Genomic DNA, 21,960 nt, shown 5'->3' on the forward strand with positions numbered 1-21,960 from the left:
CCGGTGCTCCTTCGGGCACATAGAATGGATTGTCATCTTGACAGTCTTTCACATAGTGCTCACCCCCACATTTCTCACAGAATACCTCTTGCAAACGCATAGCCGTGCCACCCATGTTCAAGCCATCCAGTTTCCTGTTTAACACATCAAGTTGTGCAGTAATAGCAGATAAATCAGTTACCTGGTGAATCCCTGCACTTTTCCGCTGATTGTTCCTGTCAGATTGAGGGTGATAACTGCTAGCAGCCATCTCCTCCAGTAGCTCATACCCTTCCTCAGCAGTTTTTCTCAATAGATTTCCACAAGCAGCAGCATCTATCATAGTACGATTAGGAGTGAGCAAGCCATAATAGAAGGTTTGAACGACTAACCCAAGTGGCAACTCGTGATGTGGGCATCTTCGTAATAGGTCTTTGAAACGCTCCCATGCCTCATATAGTGACTCTTGATCGAACTGAGCAAATGTTGTGATGTCTGCCCGCAGCTTCATGATCTTCGAAGGAGGAAAGTATTTGATGAGAAACGCCTTCGCCATGTCCTCCCATGTAGCTATCGAACCTACAGGTAAACAATTCAACCAAGCTTTAGCTTTATCACGCAAAGAGAAAGGAAATAAACGCAGTCTAACAGCATCATCAGAAACTCCATTAAATTTAAAAGTATCGCAAATCTCAAGAAAATCCACGATGTGTGTGTTTGGATCGTCCACAGCAGTTCCTCCAAATTGGACGGTGTTCTGAATCATCTGGATAATGGCTGGTTTTATTTCGAATTGGTTTGCCCGCACAATCGGCCTCACAATGCTGGGGCGTGCACCATCCAAAGAAGGCTGGGCATACTCTAACATGGGTATGCGGCGTGGCATCTCAATTCGTCTCTCGTTTTGGCGCTCCGCCTCCTGCTCTGGCTCGTGCCTCTCCATCAGTTCCTTAAGTCTTTGCTGTTGTCTTCGCCTGCGGAAAGTCCTTTCAATTTCAGGGTCACACTCAGGCTCCAAGTCAAGTGACTTTGGCATGCACCGGAAGAGATATCTGAATTAAAATATGGAGTGTTAGTTCGGTAAAAATAAAATACACTAAAGAAAATAACTAAAAATATAATTGTAGATTAACAGTCCCCGGCAACGGCGCCAAAAACTTGATCGAGCAAAACTTGCACAGTAAAATCCCCAATAAAAATATGATTTTGTATGCTCAAAATAAATCGCAAGTGCACGATGTCAAGTAATAGTATAGTGTATATGAATACGAGTATCGTTCCACTGGAGACTGTATTTAACAATTATTATTTTAGTTATTAAAACTTTAGCGGCGAAATTTGATTGTTTGTTTATAACTACTAAAATGCAAGAAAATTAAATAAACAAGTTCAACGATTAAATGATAAAATATGAATGCTAAACCAATGGATTAAATTTCAAATGATAAAAGAATTTGTTGGGACTTCTGGTTCACCTACCCCTTATTAATTAATTAATTCGTTCGATTGTGTTCTACGCTTCCGACAGGATTTCCTATTCAATTGAACACGCTCTCTCGAGCTATGCCAAACTAATTCACTCAATGAAGTAATTAAATGTCTTTAATCATTTATCAAGAATGAACCGCATTTCGATTGATGAAATCCCCTAGTTTTCGACCCTAAGGACTATGACTATCGGCACGTATCCAATTTCATATGTCTATGCAAATTGTAGATCCGCAGATTATACTACTCGATCCTATCACTAGTTATTCTCTCGAACTCACTCGTGATATAAAATTGTCGTAAGAGTTAGCTACGCTCAAACGACACAATAAAAATCGTAATACAATCAAGAGCAACGCACAACTCAAAATATAAATTAATCAACTAAAAGTTTGGGGTAGGATCCCCTTCAATCCCAACAAATATGAAAGTTAGCTACTAGAATTCATAATTAAAATAAGCAAAACAATGTTTAAACAAAGAAAAATAAACTAGAAATACTAGGCGTGACGAAATCTGCGAAGAACGATGCCCGGAAACCGTCGAATCTTCAATCCAAGTGCAAAAGCTCTCCCCAAAAATCCTTTTTGGCTCTCCAAATCTGTCTGAATCATCTTCAAAAGTCGACCAATCCTTTTTTCCATAGCAACCCCCATCCAAAATAAGGTAAGAAATCGCGTCCAAAATTTTCTAAAAATAGGCGGCGCTCGGGCGGTAGAAAAGTACCGCTCGAGCGCCACACTCTCTGTAAGTTGCTGGACTTGTGCGGCATTCGCACTCGGACGGTAGAAATATACCGCTCGAGCGCCACACTCTCTGTCTTGGCCCTTTGTCTTCTCGCGCCCGGGCGGTATAAAAGTACCGCTCGGGCGCCAACTTTCTGTAACGATGGCTTCCGAAGACACCTTCTCGCGCTCGGGCGGTAGAAAATCACCGCCCGAGCGCCAACGTTCTGTCTTGTTTCCTCGGCTGGTCTTCTGTGGCGCCCGGGCGGTAAATATCTACCGCTCGGGCGCCAAGTATTCTGTCCAACTTCTTGGATTCCACATTTTTCTCCGCTTTCCGACCATTTTTCCTGCAGATTCACCACACACGAGTGAGACATGATAAAATGCCAATGATTACTCTAAAATGAACAAAATGTAGATGAAATGCATGCATGCACAATGCAAACACAACTAAAACTAATGCAATAAACACGTAAAAACACCACCTATCAATTTCTATTTAAATTAATCAATATGTTTTGTATTGCTATTAACGCTTAAATTGCTAGGGACTAGCAATAAGCTGGTTGGGAGGTGCGATAAACATAAAAATTGTACATTAATTAAATGTTTTATAATATAAATATATAGTTTTTGTTTTATTAAATGTTTAAATATTATATGTTTTATAATAAATTGTATAAAATATAAGTTGTTCTGTAATTACAAGTTCTTACTATTTTTTACAGGTTCGATAAAACAAGAATAAACTTGGAGTTTCAAATGAGATTAAGATGATTATTGGACCTGTAGAAAGTTGATGTTAATATCTACAATATTGATGGCAAGCATGAGATAAAAATCTTCTCACAAGTGGGATCAAATTAAGCTACAAATAAAGTTACCAAAGGAGTGGCAGTTTGTCTGCGGGTGAAAAGCTGTACTGAAAAGCAACTTCGTTCCCATGGCTGCATGTAAGCTCTTTCAAAAGGACGATGTAAACCTCGGGTCCGTATCGGACACAATTGAAACTGGGACCCCATCCAATCGAACTATCTCTTTGATATAGAGCTCCGCATACTGCGTCACGGAGAAAGTCGTCTTCACTGGCAAGAAGTGTGCCGACTTCGTTAGTCGATCCACTATAACCCAAATAGAATTAAATCCCCTGACTGACCTCGGTAAACCAACTACAAAGTCCATGGCGATATTCTCCCACTTCCACTCTGGGATGGGGAGTGGCTTAAGTATTCCTGCTGGCCATTGATGCTCTGCCTTCATCTGCTGACAAGTGAGGCATTCAGACACAAATCTGCGGATGTCTCTCTTCATACCTGGCCACCAATACAAAATCTGCAAGTCTTTGTATATTTTGGTACCTCCTGGGTGAATAAATTACGGAGATACGTGTGCCTCTGTCAGAATATCCTCTCTGATCGAATCAACACTAGGCACCCACATTCTACCTCTGTATTTCACAATACCGTCAGACACTGTGTAGAGTACACTACCCTTGGCTTCATCATTCAGTCTTCATTTCTGTAACTGCTCATCTGAAGACTGACCCGCATGAATACGGTCTAGCAGAGAAGAGTGGACTGTCAGATTAGACAACCTCGGAGCTCTGCCCATAAACCTCTAAACCAAAACTCTGAATCTTAGATTGAAGAGGTCTCTGTACTGACAACTGAGCTACAACTGCCACTTTCATGCTCAAGGCATCTGCGATAACGTTAGCCTTTCCCGGATGGTAGCTAATCTCGCAGTCGTAGTCTTTCACCAACTCTAACCACCGTCTCTGTCTCATGTTCAGTTCCTTCTGCATGAAGAAATACTTGAGACTCTTATGATCAGTGAATATCTGACATTTCTCGCCGTATAAGTAATGTCTCCAAATTTTCAATTCAAAGACAACGACGGCTAATTCTAAGTCATGCGTCGGGTAATTCTTCTCGTGTACTTTCAGCTGCCTGGAAGCATAAGCTATAACCCGACCCTCTTGCATCAACACTGCACCTAACCCGAGCTTAGATGCATTGGTGTATCGCACAAAATCACCTTGCCCTGTCGGCATGGCTAACACTGGTGCTGAAATAAGAGCTTGCTTCAAAGTATCGAAGCTCTTCTGACACTCGCCACTCCACACGAACTTAGCAGTCAGTGAAGTGAGTGGCACTGCTATGGACGAAAACCCCTTAATGAACTTACAGTAGTAACCTGATAAACCCAGAAAACTGCAAAACTCTGATGCATTCTTCGGTTCAACCCAATATCTAATTGCTGTCACCTTGGATGGATCCACCTCAATCCCATTGCTAGATAAAATATGACCAAAAAACGCTACTTTCTCCAACCAAAACTCGCACTTACTGAACTTCGCAAATAATTTGCGACTCTGCAAGGTCTACAAAACTGTCTTCAAATGTTGACTGTGCTCCTCATGGCCCTTCGAGTAAATAAGAATATCGTCAATAAATACTATGACGAACTGATCAAGGTATGGCTGAAATACTTGGTTCATCAAGTCCATGAAAATTGATGGAGCATTTGTCAGTCCGAATGGCATCACTAAGAATTCGTAATTCCCATACCTGGTCCTGAAGGCTGTCTTGTGCGCATCTGCATCTTTCACCTTCAGCTGGTGATACTCTGATCGAAGATCTATCTCAGAGAACACTGTGGCTCCATGCAACTGATCAAACAAGTCTTCGATCCTAGGAAGTGGTTACTTGTTCTTTATCGTTACTTTGTTCAACTCTCGGTACAGTCTCATACTCCCATCCTTCTTCTTTACAAAAAGCAATGGTGCGCCCCACGATGAGAAACTAGGGCGGATGAATTCCTTGTCGAGAAGCTCCTGAATCTGTTGCTTGAGTTCTAACATCTCCGCTAGAGCTAATCGGTACGGTGCCTTAGAGGTTGGCGCTGTGCCTGGCATGAGCTCAATTGAAAACTCCACCTCTCTCTCTGGTGGAAAACCTGTGACGTCATCAGGAAAGAAGTCTGGGAAGTCTCTGACTATTGGCACATCTGATACCAACGGAGTGGGTATGTCAGGTGCGGAAATAACGCTGGTCAAGAAGGCCTGACACCCCTTATAAATAAGTCTCCGAGCCTGCATGCAAAAGATCATGCGAGGGAAACTTCTCCATCTGGCTGGTTCAAACAGGAACTGCTCCATGCCCACCGGTCTAACCAAAACTGATCTCTTCGGAAAATCAATCAAGACTCTGTTCCTCGTCAGCCAGTCCATCCCCAGAATGATATCAAACTCTGGCATTAGTAAGACGATCAAGTCGGCATACACTAGGTGGCCGTGTAATTCTAAATCAATGTCTCTGACCACACTAGTAGCTGATAATTCTTCCCTGATGGGACTGTCACTGAATAATTAACGTCGAGTCCAATGGTTTTAATATCCAAGTGAATAGCGAACGTTTCCGAGATAAATGAATGGGTGGCTCCTGAATGTATCAAGGCCTGGGTAGCTAGTCTCTTAATGAAAATATTTCCAGGGAGATGTTAGCACAACACAACTTATATCCCAAATTACTAACATTTAACCTCAAGCGTAGTAGAAATCAATACTCCAAGTTACTCAAAATATCACTTGCACAATAATAATCCCAAATAAAATTCCACATGCAAGGAAAAATTATACTGAGCTTAGGTAGAAAAGTTTACCTGTCAGTAATGTCAGTTCTGGGTTCGCCTCCTGTGCGTGCATGGCGAACACTCTGCCCAGAGTTGGATGCTTCCACTGTGGGCACTCTTTTAGCATGTGGTCAGCAGCTCCACATTTAAAACACTTGCCTGACCTATATAGAGCACTGCCCCGGATGCTGGCGGTTGAACTTAGGGCATACGGGGAAATTTCCAGGCTTCTGAGGCGCTCCATGCTGCTGAATCGGACCCTTGCCTCTTGGCGGTCCCTGATAAGGCTTATTTCCCGGTGGCCCCTGATACGATTTCTTAAACTGGGACCTCTGATGCTGCTGCTGGTGTTGCGGTGGTGCCTGATAGGGTCTCTTGCCCTGCCTGTCCAACTCAATATCCCTCTGATGCTGCTCTGCCGCCAATGCTCTAGATACGACGACTGCATAAGTAGTAGGACCAGCAACTCGGACATCACAGCGCAAGATCGGCCGCAATCCATCCATGAAATGCCTCAGCTTACTCTGGGCATCATTATCTATCAAGGGTACAAAGTGACACCCCCTCTCAAACTTCCTGACGAATTCTGCCACGCTGTTGTCTCCCTGCCGCAGCGACATGAACTCCCTGGTCAGACGGGAACGTACTTCTTCAGTGAAGTACTATAAGTAGAAAACCTCATTGAAACCATTCCACGGCAACACTTGCGAGTTGACTGCCACTGACGCACTCTCCCACCATAGTCTGCCATCCCCTGTCAGAAGGAACGTGACACACCTGACCCTATCTGCATCAGTCAGTTCCATAAAATCAAAGATTACCTCGATGGACTTAATCCATCCCTCAGCTATCATCGGGTCAGTGGTACCCGAAAAATCCTTTGGGTTCATCCTCCTGAACCTCTCATATACTGCCTCTGGCCTGGGCCTCGCCCCAACGTCCACTGCAGCCTGGTTCCCCGCAAACTGTGCGAAGAAATGAGTCATTCCTGCAAGTATCTGTGTCTGCATATCTGGTGGTGGAGGTGGAGGAGCGTCTCTTCTCTCCTCTCGAGGCTCTCTGTCCTCATCCCTTGCTTCACGGTCGATCACACGTCTAGGAGGCATACTGTTCAAATAATTTAACCAACATGCATGAACAGGATATAGACAACATTAAATGCATGTACTTGAACTTTAAAATATGCATATGCTGAAATCAAAACTTATTGCTTACTACATAACATAAATTTGAAACCTTAAAAATTACAGACTTGAGGTGTGACTTCGTGAGCTTCTTGCGACTGGCAGTAGGTATAACCCTTTACAAGAACACAACTTTGAACCAACTGTAACGTACCGTACTTTTTACTACTTAAAATTTGCGGAAAAATTAAAAATTTTCTTAAATAAACGTGAACATTCAAAATTCGATAAAAGAAATAAACTGTACGTCTCACAAGTTGTTGCAACAAAGGTTTGAAGTTTAAAGTTTGACAAAAGTATTAAATGTTTTCATAAGAATTAAAACATGACGGTCCTCGAGTTTAGCCTCCCGCTCAGTCCAAGCCTGCTCCTTGGTCCCCACCTCCAGCCTCTTCATAAACATCCTCACCTGCATCGATCAAGTCTACTGAGTCTAAAGACTCAACACATATAAATCGGAAGTAAAAAGTACTACATAATAAGATCACACACAACTTTAAAATAAAACATACATACTTAAAACTTGACTTGCATATCAAAACATGAACATACGTGCATACATACTTAGACGTGTCATCAATATAAACTTTTCTTAAACATGCCTGCATACTTGAACATACATAGCTTCATCATTTTGCGTAGAGATATGTTTCAATGCAAGTGACCCATAACATAATCGCCTGATTAGACTGAACCATAGTACTGGGCTGACAGGGACGAATCCACAGCCACATACATGAGATCCCCGTTCATAAGTTAACGGGCTGATTGGTCCCCGTTAATAGTTTAACGCTTTCCAATCTCGATCTAAACCCGTTCATAATTTAACGGGCGGATTGGTCCCCGTTCATAATTTAACGCTTTCCAATCCTAAACTTAATTTGGTCACAAGACATTTAGCATACCTCAAAAACTTAAAATATTTTTTTCTGCACGTCAAACATACTTACTTGGCGTTGAGGGATTCGTTGGATCTCGCTTGGGGCCACTGCTGCACATACTAACATGAATTTCAACACTTAACTTGCATACTTAGACGTAGGTATTCTTGCTCACCACCGAATTAAATAGATAGCTTATGACATTCTAGATCACACGGGACTTGACCTCGTTAAATTGTCATACTAACCCATGACATCGAACCACGAACAATCTCTAAAATGATGTGTGAACATTTCCCAAAAAATAAAAGACATGAACTCACTATAGAACTTGAAAAGAAGAAAGAACAAAATATTTTTGCAGATGGGGCCGCGCTCGGCGGTAAAACCTTATCGCTCGCACGCCAGGGTCCGCTCGAGTGCCGAGCCTTCTGGAGAAAATACTCGGACAGAAAGAGTGGCGCTCGAGCGGTAAAATATTACCGTTCGGGCGCCGAGTCTTCTGGACTCCGCGAAACGAAGATTAAAACTCCTACTAAATTATATGAATCATGAATCAATCTATCGAGACTCATCCTAGGACGCTATAACAGAGATTCAACTCAAACAAAAGTCCCCAAAAACGACGACTCACAACAACTACGCAACATAATCCCTAACATGAATTTTGACACCAAAATACTTCATACGACTTCTAATGCAACCAAGTGCCTATCGACACAAGACTAAGCACAAAAATTTATCCCAAGTCATACTCACAATACCCAAACGTAGTAGCAATCCACCAATGGTTCCCAACGAAGCCTGCAACTCAAAAACTTCAAGAACACATCAATAACACATTTTCAGAAAAAGCAGTTTGAGCAGTCCCACGAAAATCACCATAACTCACTCAATTTTTATCCAAATACTTCGAATTTAATTTCAAATCGAAGGTAACAAAAAGTTATACAATTTTCATGTTGAATGTTTTCCCAAAATCGCGACAAAAAAATCGCAGTTTTTAAAAGAACAGTAAAAACGAGATTTTCACATCAAAAAATGTTCAAAATGCGATCTAAACAATTACCGCTCAAACTTTACACTTCAATCATGTATTTTTACGCATAAAATTAACACGACACTTAATATCATTACATCGATGCAGAAATAACAGATTATACGTGCCTTTAAATCTCTAACGTTACCAAAACGATGATACCGAAGCGGAAAAGAAGCGAGGTTGATCAGGGACGAATGTGGCGCGATTTTTTTTTGAAGAAACTCAACCAAAACTTGCTGGAAATTTAAATAGAGGGGGCTGCTGCTTATGATTGAGGAACCCTAGGTTTTATCTTGCTTTAGAAAAATAATAAAAATCTGAATGTGAGTTAGTGTGTGTGTGTTACGTGCACAAGTGTGTGAAGCAGTGTGTGTGTGCGTGAGCTAAGGGGTAAAACGTGTGTGTGTGTGTGTTTTATTAGGGGAAAAGTTGTTAAATAAATAATTAACAACTTAATTAAAAGTTACTCAACCCCTAACTTTACGAAAGCCCTTAATAAAATACTCAAGAAGCAATTCTTTAAAGGTTAAAATTCTAAACTTCCTTAATTAAGATAACACACACAAAATGCTAATTTTTAAAAGTTTCAAACTCTTAAATCACTAAATAAATAAATAAGGCTTTAAACTACTAACAAATTAATAAATTAGTTAAAATGCCCCAACCTCAACTTAAAATAAAATTCTACATTTTAAATTTCCAAAAATCGTCACCGGTCTTTTCCTCGACCCCGTCTCGAATAATCGTCTGAAACATGAAACTTGAAAAATATTTTAACGTGCATCACAAAAACATTAACATAATGTAATTTAAGTAAATCATGCGCTACTAAGACTCATTTTAAAATTTAATAAATACTTTAATAATTAAATAAATGCATGGGTTATACTTGTACTGAATTTGGGCACTACAGAAAAATAATCAGAAGAGGATTTGTCGTTTTATGATAATATCTGCTGGAAGTAATAAGGTGCTGAAATATTTTCAGCACTTGGAGACAAAACCAGTAGAAACATTGTTTTACCGAAAAGACAAACATCATTTCTGCTTCTGACAAAGTAAGAAAGTAACAGTCTGAAAACGGTACAGTTCCCCCTAAATTAATGCAACTAATAAATGCGACTATATAGAATATGATGGAAGTGACACATGATTCTTGGTATTCGAGTAGTCAGATAGCCGTCTCTTTATCTTTCCACGATTCTGTATAAATCCCTGCAAGTTTACAAACTAAGTCATATAAAAGTTTATCAAATCAAATCAAATCAAATAAAATGGGTAGAACAAGTAATCTCTTGGAGTCTTCTCCAGAGACTGAATCAGCAGAGGAATTCCAGAAGCAATTTCCAGCCTCTCGTAAGCAAATGTTTGAAGATATTATTTTTCAAGATATGAAGACTTGGAAGAAATTCCTTGGTTTGTAATACGAACAATCAGTTAGATTGTTCGTTCTTATTAGGACTAAGCTGTGGAATAATCCCTTTCAAAAACCATGACCATGCAAAGAGAGGGAATCCCAGCAGTCCTTAGATAGGTTCTTACTGAAGTACTTTGCAACGAAGTACTTCAACCTGCTGATTTCAACAAATGTAATAGATAAACATTATGTAATGCTTCTGGTTTTATGAATGAAAAATCTCATTTTGTCATGTCTTGTTTATCTACTGCTTTTATTGATTGCATAAGTAAATAATGGATAAGAAGAACTTAGTCTGTGTAAATCAGTAGAACAATTCGGTTGACTTGAGACTCTTCAACTTCTTCACCATTAAATGCAATATGTCTGTAAATAAGATAACAAAAAATGTTAAACAATAATTCGATAAGTTGGACTCAAGCAATTCGGATGCCTGTAGCAACACTCATATTCTGGTACCACCAGAGACACTTCCACATCTGGAAGCTTTGAAGAAGACCATTGAGGAATATGTCTGGATAAAGGTCATGTCTGTATGGTTCAAGGTGCAGGAGCTGCAGAATGTGTATCAAAATGGTTTTGACTTCTATTACTGCTCAAAGAGCAAGAGCCAGGAAGTACAAATGGGAGTTTGAAGTTGATCAAGTTTCTGAGCTTGATACTGATAGAGTTCTGCTTCAGATGATGCTCTGGAAAGAATGGCATCTGCTTGAGAAGATTTCTAGTGCAGAATCTTTTAAGATTATTAGAAGTCATGAGTTGAATAACTGGATTACTGAGTGGAAGGATTCTGTAGATAATGAACTGTCCAATGTAACCTGGTTTCGATTACATTCAAGATAAAATGACAGTGTTTATCTCAAATTGTCTTTTTACTCCTCTACAAAGAAATCAATGTTAGTCAAATAACAAATAAAAAAATTAAAAAAAATCAAGTTAAATCAATTAAACCAAGTATATTACGGAAATAAGAAAACTTATTCTCAGGCAGATGTTTGTAAAGATGTTTGCTGCCTGTAAATAAGTAGAAACGTATTCCAGACGAATGTCCTTCTTCTGCACATGATCTCTGATAAAATGATGTCTAATATCGATGTGCTTTGTTCTGGAATGAAGTAATGGATTTTGAGTAATTGCAATGGCACTGGTATTGTTACAGAAGATAGGTGATTCAGAAGCATGAAATCCATAATCTTTAAGCTGTTGTTGTATCCACAATATTTGGGAGTAGCAGCTTCCAGCAGCGAGGTATTCTGCTTCTACAGTAGATGTGGCTATGGAAGTCTGCTTTTTACTAAACCAGAAGATCAGCCTATCACCAAGGAATTGAAAAAAACCACTTGTGCTTTTCCTATCTAGCTTGTAACCTGCATAATCAGCATCTGAATATACAATAAGATTAAAAGATGAATAATTGGGATATCATAAACCGACATTTTGAGTTCCCTTTAAGTACTTCAGAATACGTTTAGCAGCAATATAATGTGACTGCTTAGGATTAGATTGAAATCTTACACAAATGCAGAGAGCAAACATAATATCAGGTCTGCTGGCAGTAAGATATAACAAAGAACCAATAAAACCACGATACTGAGTTACCTCTACTGGAATTCCACTATCATCCTTATCAAGTTTAGTAGATGAGCTCATTGGAGTGGAAGCAGCAGAGCATGCTTCCATGCCAAACTTTTTCAGTAGCTCTTTGGTGTACTTAGCTTGATTTATGAAAATTCCAGTATCAAGGCTTGATTTGTAGTCCTAGGAGTAATGTCAATTCTCCATCATGCTCATTTCAAACTGATCCTGCATCAACTTAGCAATCTTTGCACATAATTTGGGGTTAGTTGACCCAAAAATTATGTCATCAACATAAATCTGTACTAACAAAATATGCTTATTCTTAAATAGGGTAAATAGATTCTTATCTACTGTGCCGATTGTAAAATCATGATTGACAAGAAATTGTGAGAGGGTGTCATACCATGCTCTAGGTGCCTGCTTTAAACGTACATGGCTTTGTGTAATTTAAATACATGATGAGGTTAGAAATGATCGATAAAACCTGGAGGTTGTTCAACGTAGACCTCTTCGTGCAGTAGACCATTCAGGAATACGCATTTCACGTCCATCTGATAAAACTTGATATTTTTGAAAGCAGCAAAGGCCAAAAATATTCTGATGGCTTCAAGCTTTACTACTGGTGCAAATGTTTCATCGTAGTCTATTCCTTCTTCTTTTCTAAAACCTTGAGCTACCAGTCTTGCTTTATTTCTGACCACATTGCCTTCTTCATTTAGTTTGTTTCTGAATACCCATCGAGTTCCAATAACAGCTTGATGAGATGGTCTGGGTACAAGAAACCATACTTCATTTCTCTTGAATTGATTCCGCTCTTCTTGCATAGCTTCTATCCAACTGGGATCCAGAAGAGCTTCTTCAATTTTCTTTGGTTCATCATGGGAGATAAAGGCAACATGCATATATTCATTTAACATTTGCCTTCTAGTTCTTAACGGAGCTGCAGGATTACCAATAACCAGTGATGGAGGATGTGATTTCCTCCAAACAAAGGGGTTTAGCAAGATTTCTTCCTGGTTTGATGTATTTGAAATGTGCTCAGCTAGAGCAGTAGCATGTTCTTGAATGATCACTTCTGGTTCTGGTAAATCTTCTGTCTGAACAATTTGTTTTACCAGAGGAATGTCTGGTTCTGAATTTTGAGCATTTTTAACTCTAGGTTCTTTATCATCTTCACTATCCAGTTCCAGATGAATCTTGTCTAACCTGTTAATTAGATCTGATACGTTAGAAATTCCAGAAGCACTGCTATCTTCATCAAAAACAACGTGAATAGGTTCTTCAACATAAAGAGTTCTATTGTTGAAAATTCTAAAAGCTTTGCTTACCGTTGAGTAACCAAGAAATAATCCAGCATCTGATTTTGAATCAAATGCAGATAGATAATTTTTACCATTGTTGTGAACAAAGCATCTGCAACCAAATACATGAAAATAATATACATTAGGCTTACTCCCTTTCCATATTTCATATGGAGTCTGATTATGCCTTTTGTTGATCATGGTTCTATTTTGTGTGTAGCATGCTGTGTTGATTGCTTCTGCCCAGAAGCTGAGAAATGTCTGCATCTGCTAGCATCGTTCTAGCAGCTTCCTTAAGAGTTCTGTTTATCCTCTCAGCAACTCCATTTTGTTGAGGCGTTCTGGCAGCTGAATATTCATGATGAATACCCTGCTCATCTAAGTACAACTCAAGAATCTTGTTAGTAAACTCAGTAACCCGATCACTTCTGATTTTAATGATGGAAATAGATTTTTCATTTTGAATTTTTTTAAAAGCTTGATCTAGAGACTAATGGTTTGATCTTTTCCAGCAAGAAATATTACCCAAGTAAATCTAGAAAAATCATCAACAACAACAAGAGTATATTTCATTCCCCCTAAGCTCATGATAGGGATTGGACCAAATAAGTCTATATGCAATAATTCCAAACATCTTGAAGTTGATTTACTACCTTTGTTCTTGAAGCTGGATCTTACCTGTTTACCAAGTTGACATGCAGAACAAACATGATTCTTAACAAAGTTAATATCGGGCAAGCAATCAACTAAGTTCTGCTTCTTGAGATTATTGATAGATTTGAAATTCAGGTGATTCAATCTCTTGTGCCAGAGCCAATGCTTATCAGTAAGAGAGGCAACTAAACATGTAGGAACAGTAGCATGATCCAAGTTCCATGAAACTTTGTAGGTGTTGCCTTCTCTCTTTCCAGTTAATACAGTAGCCTCCGAAGAATCTTTAACTATGCATGAGTGCTTCTGAAAAGCTACAGAATAACGATGATCACATAGTTGACTAATGCTAATCAAATTGTAGCAGAGATTCTCAACCAGCAGTACATCATTAATAGTTATGTTAACATAGATAATCTTACCTTTACCCACGATTTTACCTGTTGAGTTGTCCCCAAAAGTTATCTTTGGTCCAATACAACTCACTACTTCTGATAGTAGATTTTTCTATCCAGTCATGTGTCATGAGCATCCATTGTCCAGATACCATGTGGAGCTGTTGATTTTGATTTTCTTCTGTTGTTCCTCTTCAGATGTCGAGGTTGGTTCAACATCCGCCATAAGACATTTGATCTCTTCTACATCACTTTCACTAGAATGACTTTCTGACTCAGAACTAGAATCCGCCCATTTAGACTTGCTTTCCTCAGCAATCATTGCTTTGCGGTCTCTTCTGAACTTCTTGTGATTCCTTTTGTATTCTTTTTTCTACTGGTCATATTTCTTGGGCTTTGGGCAATCAGCAATGAAATGCCCAACTTTTCTACAATTAAAACATGCCATATCACCAGATGGTGAATCCTTCTTGAAGTTTTGATTGAGACCCTGATAGGCTCGATGATTCTTTTTCATGAATCTGGAGAATTTCTTTACGAACAAAGACATTGCGTCACTGCTGATCTGCTCAGCAGTCTTTTCAGATGTGCTATCAATGATGACAGCAGGTAAAGCTTGTGGAGCAACTGCAGCAGCAGTAGAAGAAGTAGTAGTAGTAGTAGTAGTGGCAGCAAGAGCTTTGGTAAGTAGATTTGATGATGGCTCTTCTCCACTGCTCACTTCCAGTTCAAACTCACAGGCTTTTAAATCAGCAAACAAGTCATGCAGTTCTAACTTGTTCAAATATTTAGATACTCTCATAGCCATTGTTTTGACGTCCCATTCCCTGGGAAAAGCTCTCATTACTTTGAGTGCTATCTCTCGGTTGCCATGATCTTTACCGAGAGCTGCTAGTTCATTAACCAGGCTTCTGAAACGTTCATCAAACTCATTTAGAGTTTCTGCAGCTTTCATTTTCAGGTTTTCAAACTTCTGCATTTCTACAGACAGTTTATTTTCCTTTGTCTGCTCATTTCCTTCACATATTTGAATGAGCTTTTCCCAGATTTCTTTAGCAGTAGAGCACACCTTGGTTTTGCTAAAGGTGTTCTTATGAAGAGTTTTATATAGGATATCCTTCGCGACGTTGTCAAGATTGGCCTTCTTTTTATCTTCGCCGGTCCATTCGATTATTGGTTTTTCAACCATTTGCGGCGCACCATCAGTAATTGCAATAGCTGTATTTGGCTTTAAGATATTTAATGGACCATTTGTGATGACATACCACATGTCATCATCTTGGGCTGCAAGATGAGCTTTCATACGGATCTTCCAATCGCCGAAGTCTTCTTTTGAGAACATAGGAACCTTGCTGAAATGTGCCATAACTGTTTGTAAATATTTCAGAACAAGAGAAATTTGCTCTGATACCAATTGTTGGGGATCGATGAAGAGTTTAGAGGGGGAGGGGGTGAATAAAATCTTTCCTTTACTGATAGATTTTGCAAAAGGTACTAAAATCCTGTTAGAGGTTGTAGCTATTCTTGTTCATTGTTACGTCCAGCAGATCACAATAATAAGTGCGGAAAGAATCCGATGGAGTAGGGTTAAAACAGTAATAACAGTAGATAATAGAACATTAGTTGTTTCTGGAAGTTCGAAGATAAAATCTTCTACGTCTCCCCTTCTTCTGTTTCCAGAAGATATCACTAAAAGACTTTGGATTTTACAGTACAACACTTGTACACACCCACTTCAGCAGGACTTATCCTTTGCCTACTAAAACTCTTAGTAACTCAACACAATATTATTCAATATAACAAGGTTCTAGAAAAGACTCTTTCCCAGTTTACAAACTCTTCTTCAAAGGAATATTGTAAGGCGTTTTACTAGAAGAGGTGAAAAACAGCAGTACAAAATGATCTCCAAAGATCAGATATAAGAAATTAAACGTGTACTGCTTTTCTGGAAGTTGAGATTGGAAGATAACTATTTTTTCGTGGTTGCTCAATGTAACGTTGGATAGATAAAAGTAATCAACGTTATTCTTCAAATGGATTTGATCCATATATATAGATATCTTGAATCCAACGTCTATAATAAGAATGGCTTCTTTGACTTCTGATGAAATCAGCTTTAATACCTGAAAAGGGTCATGCAGAAAGGCTTCAAAACAATCAGTCTTGTTTCATACCAAAACTAGTAAGACGTAATAAATAACTTTCGTACATCATGAATGATGCAATTAATATTAGTACTTGATATAGTAACGGTAACATTTAAGACTAGTTCCGTTAGAACAGAAGACGATAAGTTACTCCAGTTTAGACTGAGTTTTGCTTCTGGTTTCTAAGTTCTGAAGACTACTGCTTTTATATTGTCTACTGATTTTAACTAATCAGCCTGCTGGTTTTGATTCTTATCGCCACAATTAAGTTGAGTCTAACAGAAATAATCGCAAGTGCATGATGTCAAGCAAATAATATAGTGTACAAGAGTACGAGTATCATTCCACTGGAGATTGTATTTTACAATTTTTATTCTCAGTTATTAAAATCTTTAGCAATGAGGATTTGGATGATTGTTTACTACAGTAATGTTTAAACAAAAGCCCTATGAAATAGTAAAAGAATTAAATGATGAAATAAATAAGCTAATGGTTGATTAAAGTTCAATGAGAAATGAATTTGTTGGGAATCTCAGTTCACCTACCCCTCTTCATTTACTTAATTCGTTCGTCATTGATTTATGCTTCCGAGAGGATTTTCTATCGAATTGTACACACCGCCTCGAGCTATGTCAAACTAATTCTACTCAGTGAAGTAATTAAATTTCTTTAATTATTTATCAAAGGTGAATTGCATATTTTCCTATGAAATCCCCTAGCTTTCGCCCTACCGGACTATGACTATCGACGCATATCCGACTTCATATTTCTATGTACCACGGATTATGCACTCGTTCCTATCACGAGCTATTCTCTCGAACTCACTCGCAATATTAAATTGTTATTAAAGTTAGCTACGCTTCAACAACGCAATGAAAGTAATAGCACAATTTAGAATATATCAAAAGTCGAACTCATGATTAAAATAAGCAAACAATGTTTAAACAGGAAGAAATTAAACTAGAAATACGATTCGTGACGAAAATGCGAAGAACGGTGCCCAGAAATCTTTAAATCTTCACTCCAAGCCTTGCTCCAAGCTTTGTTCTCCCTTGCAAGCTCCTTGGCTCTTGAATAATAATCAAAAAACGTCCCTAGGGTTGCTTATTTGTAGCCGTTCTTGGCAACTTCTCCCGAAAGATAAGAAATAATCCTCAATATTTTTTTTCCAAAATTGAGTACTGCTCAGGCAGTAATATTCTACTGCCCGAGCGCCAATCCTTCTGTAATTCTACTTGTGAAGTGTGGCACTCGCGCTCGAGCGGTAAGATCTTACTGCCCGAGCACCGAGTCTTCTGCTCGAAAATCCATCTTCGCGCCCGAGCGGTAAGATTCTATCGTTCGGGCCCCAGCCTTTCTGCCAAATTCTTGTGGCTTGTACATTTTTGTTTCAATTTCAGTTTTCCGGCTATTTTACCTGCAAATTAATCACGTATGAGTGAGACACGATCATATGCATATGCTAATTCTAAAATGAACAAAATGAATATGAAATGCACGCATATACAATGCGAACACACACAAAATAATACAATAAAACACGTAAAAACAACATCTATCAATCCCCCCATACTGAACTTTCGTTTGCCCTCAAGCAAAATAAGTCATAGACCACAACTAAGACACAAAATAAGACACCAAATAAAAGTACTAAACAAATCAAATTGATGGCATAACAGCAACTGGTGTCTCATGCCTCAACGAGTTTTTGAACCACATCCAATTAGTCAAATCACAGCATTCATTAACACTCTTTTCAAAGCACCACATAACATTTTTATTTGGACAGAAAATGTGTTCGTGTGTGTTTTGTGAGTTTTACTAGCTTGTGCTTCAGATAGTTTTATTCGCAAATCATATGAGTCACTAAATCAGCCATGCAACACAAGTTTCTCTCTCTTGATAGTAAACACAAAATGACAGAATTTCATAGTTATACAACGATATTTTGGGAGTCAATGTCTATAAGTACTCAAGTGGTTCAAAAAGACGGGGAGTACACCGATCATTCTAATTATGCACTTTTCAGAATTTTCATCTGACATTCCTTAATGCCTTACATCTTCATCTTTTTATCCTAGGGATATGATTTCATCACTTTTTGGCTCCCCCACACCTTACATCCCAATATATATATATATATATATATATATATATATATATATATATATATATATATATATATATATATATATATGTGTGTGTGTGTGTGTGTGTGTGTGTGTGTATTTAATAAGTGCATTATTTTCTCATGTTTACTCTCTAGGCTCTGAATATAAGGTATAATAATTTATTTGGCCTAGGGACGAATTTTCAGGTTCTATGCACGATTGGGAAGATGGTTATTCCAGGTTTACTAAGGTTTTCTACTCGAGTTCAAGCTACTGGTCAGTCACTCCTTTCAACAGACATTCATTCAAGTTCTACTCGCATATCATGTTTTTTCCAGTTTCCCCTACAGATTTTAAAATTCGACTATCATTCACACCACTACCAAACCCACTCTATGTGGTTATTAAACACTCGCAGTTCATGCTACAGGGGTATTCATAACGAGTGACAAGACTAAGAAACATATAATCCATTAAGCCCAAAATCATCATCGACTACCAACCTACTTGTTTCTCAATAAATTTACAACGCATGCAACCAGCCCTTTCATACCTAGTGTGTGCAATGAGGGGGAGACTGAAACACTAAACGAAATACAAATGCAGAACACAAAAACAAATGCAATGTAAACAACAGAATGCAACAATGATGATAACAAACTACACAATGCAACATAAAATAAAAACGAAAAGAAGGGGAAACAGTGAACTCCCCTGATCGATGCTCGTCCTCGTCGTGCTCCGACGGTGGTATCCCATGTGCATCCCCCTGTGATAAGAAAAAAAACCAAGCCGCGGAATAACCAACATCTAATTAAAAAAATATAAACTAAATGAAAGAAATAAAAATGAAAAATGAGTAAGAAAGGAAAAAAATTAGTTCTCAATTTATAGTCGAGAGCTAGACTATAGGTTCCTCTCAGCTCTGACTGTTTTGGAATCGAGCGACTACAATTTGTGGCTCCACTGTGCCACCCAAATAATGCTTCAGTCATTGAGCATTGACTGTGAATGACTCATTTTTCCCATCTCGAAAAGTTATTGCTCCCGAGGGGAACACTTTGGTAATCATGTAAGTGCCAGTCCACCTTGACTTGAGCTTGCCAGGAAATAAGCGCAACTTGGAGTTGTACAAGAGCACTGGTTTGTCTTCTTTAAATTCCCTTGGTGTAATGCGATTGTCGGGTGCTAGCTTTGTACGCTCTAAGTACACGTACTTCACGTTTGGAGGCATTAGGTTGAGCTCACGTGTCGGCGGTTCCTCGATGCTTGACCTCTAAGGGATCCAGTCTCTTTGATCCCCCAAATCATCCAATTTCATCCTTACTGGCTTCTTCCATGGATGGTTGCTACTACTTAAATTATAATTCACCCAAGTTTAGGTTGTCTGCAAGTAATATATTTCGAAAGTACAAGATCGATCCACAGAGAGGTTATTTTAAGTTTAAATTTATTAATTTATAGATTACCAAATGCAAGAATGAAGTTTACAAATTATAAATTTTGTCAAGGCTTGAGAATTTATTCTTGGTTTATGTAAAATTATATAACTAAAAGTAAAACAAAGGAAACCACCATATATAATGGTTCCAAGAAAATTAAACACACACATAATATAATATAGTTCCCACTATAGAAAATACTGAATTAATCGATATTTTATATATGGTACCTATGATTATAGTTATAACTATATAAATATATAATGGCATAAATTAAATGTAAATTAAATCATTATATTTCATTTAGAACAACCGGCAGAGCTACGCTATTGCCTAAATGAAATATATTGATTTAATAAGTTAGTTGCGGTAATGTAAAAGTTTGTTGCGGAAAAATAAAAGTTAGTTGCGGGAAAGTAAAAGTTATATGCGAAAAATAAAAGTTAGTTGCGAAAAAAGTAAATGTTAGATTGTTAGATGTTAGTATTAAATCATAATATTTCATTTAGAACAACCGGCAGAGCCACGCTATCGTCTAAATGAAATATTATGATATTATTATATATATATATCTATATATAATATAAAAATAATAATAATTGATGAAATATTTATTGTATCAAAATTTAAACAAAAAATCAAGATAACAACTTCAATGGTATCAAGCATTTGATGTAAATTGATAACAAAAAATAATTCATTTTTATACCTACAACAAAAAAAAGTTAGCTAAATGAAAAGAAATAAAAAAGAATATACAAAATATAAACAATCTTACTTCACCAAGAATGCATCCTCTTCACCTTGATATAATAGATTTAGCTTGCCATGAGCTTACTTTTGATCAACACTAAAAACATCACTCATAGTTGAGAACTTGAAAGAAAATATATTGGAAATTAGAACTTTGATACACACTCACACTATATTTTACAATGAGATAGAATGATCCTCAAGCTAGCACAAGGCCTTTATTTATAGGCCAAATGAGAGAAAGGGTCAAAATTTTTATTAATGCCATGTAGTTGTAATAGTATTCTTTGTCTTCTCCAATTTCAATTCCATGTCCCTTCTTTCAATGCTTTGTTCCACGATTATAGTCACCGAATTTGTAACGTACCGTATTTTCATACTAAAAAAAATTTGCAGAAAAATTAAAAAATTTCTTAAATGTAAACATCCATACGGTCGTCACTCAACATTCATAAAAATAAATCTCAAAATCAACCGTCACAAATAAAATTTGCTAAAAGCAAAGCTGTCTCAAAAGGTCTCACATCCAAATCATAAAATCAGAGTATAAATGTTTTCATGCTTAAAATCTTAAAATAACGTGGGCGGTCCTCGGGTCTAGCCTCCCGCTCAGTCCAAGCCTGCCCCTTGGTCGCCACCTCCTGTCTCCTCAACAACATAGTCACCTGCATCGATCAAGTCTAGTGAGTCTAAAGACTCAACACGTATAAACTGGGATAACGAGTACTACGTAATAAAATAGCATGCAACTTTAAAAATAGGACATACATAACTTGAGGCTTGAACTTGCATAATAAACTTGGACATACGTACGTACATAACTAGACGTGCCATCAATATCAACTTTCATAAACATACTGCATACTTGAACATACGTAACTTCATCATTTTCGTAGGGGATGTTTCAAAGCAAGTGACCCATACATAATAAACGACTGATCAGACAAACCACAGTACTGGGCTGACAGGGACGTATCCACTACCACATACATGAGATCCCCGTTCATAATTTAACGGGCTGGTTGGTCCCCGTTCATAATTTAACGCTTTCCAACCATGATCTAACCCGTTCATAATTTAACGGGGTGGAGAGGTCCTCGGCCACGTTCACCGACTTCCAAACCCATTCATAATTTGGTCACGAGACATTTAGCATACCCCAAAAACTTAAAATATTTTCTTGCACGTCATACATACTTACTTGGCGTTGAGGGATTCGTTGGACTTCGA

General features: G+C 38.1%; 1 non-coding gene across 1 annotated transcript; it reads left to right on the forward strand.

The window, feature by feature from the left end:
• The first annotated feature begins 380 nt into the window (after positions 1 to 380).
• On the forward strand, positions 381 to 486 carry LOC140840310 (small nucleolar RNA R71). The gene has a single exon (XR_012119896.1). It is a non-coding gene; the product is annotated as a small nucleolar RNA R71 (small nucleolar RNA).
• Positions 487 to 21,960: the final 21,474 nt, after the last annotated feature.

The sequence above is a fragment of the Primulina eburnea genome, chromosome 8, assembly GCF_022965805.1.
Source record: "Primulina eburnea isolate SZY01 chromosome 8, ASM2296580v1, whole genome shotgun sequence".
Lineage (NCBI taxonomy): Eukaryota > Viridiplantae > Streptophyta > Magnoliopsida > Lamiales > Gesneriaceae > Primulina > Primulina eburnea.